This window comes from Echinops telfairi, unplaced genomic scaffold (genome assembly GCF_000313985.2).
Source record: "Echinops telfairi isolate 266 unplaced genomic scaffold, ASM31398v2 ScPeMD7_22;HRSCAF=79, whole genome shotgun sequence".
In the NCBI taxonomy this organism is placed as follows: domain Eukaryota; kingdom Metazoa; phylum Chordata; class Mammalia; order Afrosoricida; family Tenrecidae; genus Echinops; species Echinops telfairi.
In genome coordinates this window covers 10,584,804-10,587,133 of record NW_022103919.1, presented here as the reverse complement: position 1 = coordinate 10,587,133, position 2,330 = coordinate 10,584,804, and the positions used below count along the sequence as shown (strand labels likewise).

At 40.4% G+C, this 2,330-nt stretch overlaps 1 protein-coding gene across 1 annotated transcript in view; it reads left to right on the top strand.

Annotated features, from left to right (window-relative positions):
• Positions 1 to 2,330, top strand: part of LOC123521514 (transient receptor potential cation channel subfamily M member 3-like) — a 386,500-nt gene that overhangs the window by 316,128 nt on the left and 68,042 nt on the right. The gene's annotated exons all lie outside the window — the stretch shown is intronic.

The window sequence follows — 2,330 nt, the reverse complement described above, 5'->3', positions numbered from 1 at the left end:
ATGTGTAGCAAATAGTGTAATGGATTCTGTAAAAAAAAATGTTGACATATTTCCTCAGCATTAGTCAGAATTCCCAATTGGAAGTGTGCACAAGTATTGCTGCAGTAAGCCAATTCAAATCTCCTCCAAAGGCACTGCCCAGTAAGCATTGGGCTGCTAACCACAAGTTGGTAGTTCAAACCCATCAGCTTCTCTGCAGAAGGTAGATGAGGCTATCTACTCCCACAAAAAACTCTATAAAGGGTTGCTGTGAGTCAGAATTGACAGGATACAGTGATTGAGTGACAATAGGTCAGAGTTCATTTGGTGTTAATGGGGTGTTATGAAAATAACTCTGGACCAACTAGGATTTTTCTTTTTCAATTCAAATAAAATTTTAATTAAAAATACAAGGGGTTAACCCTCCCCTCAAAAATGAAGAAAAGGTCAGCCTTTTTCCCAGTAGGCAAGCATGGAGCAACTCACTCTAAGTTAGTGCACCCAGTGACATCACCTGGGAAGGTTCTCTGTGGTCACAGTGAATTTTTTCATAAAAACAGTTTCACTCGAATCTCATTTTTTGTGAAGGCTGATTTAGAGAATAGCGTGTGGCTGTGAAATTTTATTCCCTGCTTGGGAAAAATGCCACAGAAACAATTGTGATGTTAAAACAACTTACAAGGACAGTACTATGGGAAAAACTCAAGCATACAAGTGGCTATGTTGTTTCAAAAAAGGCGAAATGTCAATTGATTACAAACCTCGTTTTGGATATCCAGCAACTTCCTGAATGAACAAAATGGGTGCACTTGTACTCAAAGACCAACATGGATGACTTAGGAGATGGAAAAGTTATCTGGATTATTTTGGAGCAAATTTTAGCAGAAGATTTAGGAATGAGAAGGGTTGTTGCAAAATTTGTGTCTTGGGTTCTGACTGACCAGGAAAAAAAGCATTGAGTGGAAACATGTCATGCTTTGAAAGAACAGCTCTGAAGTGACCCAGATTTTTTTCCAAAGTCATTACTAGTGACAAGATATGGTGCTATTCTTATGACCCTGAAAACAAACATCAATCAAGCCAGTGGAAGATGCTCTCGTCACCTAGCCTCCAAAAAACTTTGATTTCAAGTGAAATCAAAGATCAAGATGATGCTCATTTGCTTTTTGGTTTTTGATGTGAGGGAGATAGTGCATTTGGAGTTCATTCCACCAGGTCTGTTAATCAAGCTTTCTATTTAGAGGTTCTGAAAAGATTGCATAGCAGTGTGCAACAAAAAAAGACCTGATTTGTGGCAGACAGGGGACAGATTTTGTCACCACAACAATGCATCTGTTCACACAGGTATCTCAGTGCACCAGTTTTTTGGCAAAAAAAAAAACCCAACCCAAACAGCACGCCTCTCTTGTCCCATGCTCCTTACTCAGTTGACCTCACTCTGTGAAACTTCTTTTTCTTTCCACGAATACAGAGGGATATGAAAGGACAAGTGTGCTAGTCTGGGTAAATAAGAGAAACAAATTCATAGACATTCATATGTATATAAGAAAGAGGTTTATATACAAGAGCAATTGAATATTGAGAAAATGTCCCAGCCTAGTCCAGATCAAGTCCATAAGTCCAATGTTAGCCCATACATCTGATACCAATCTATAAAGTCCTCTTCAGATTCATAAAACACATGCAATGACGACAAATGCAGGAGGATCACAGGCCAGAGTGTTGGAAGCCTTCTGGATCCAGTGGCATTGTAAGCATCTCAGTGCTGGCAGGGATCTCTATGTGGCTTCTCCAGCTCCAGAGATCTGTTTGCATCAGGGTAGGTCCACGTGGCTTCTCCAGCTCCCAGGGTGTAGCATCATGTGCATTGTCAGTAGAGTGTCTGTCTCTCAAAGAGTGATCAGAGAGAGGTGTCTCTTGCCTCTAAGGAGGAAATACCAGCATTCCCAGAATTCTCAGAAGGCCATGCCCACACAGAGGCCTCATTGGCTATGACCTGATTGACAGACTAGAGTCCACCCCTTCACTCTCAATCCTTAAATTGACACCAGATTATGTAACTACCACAACAGCTATTTGATGATGTAGAGGAGGTGAATAAACAAAACAAAACAAAGCCAAAAACATGAGGGAGATGCCGTCAGCTTTCCAAACAGATGGGTTTGAAAAATATTCCCAAGAATGGAATCACAGATTTCACGAATGTATTAAGTGTAATGAAGATAAAAGTGGGTGAAGGGAGACGTCGGACAGTGTAAGAAATGACAAAATAATAATAATTTATAAATTATCAAGGGTTCATGAGGGAGGGAGGAGCGGGGAGGAAGGGGAAAAATGAGGAGCTGATATCA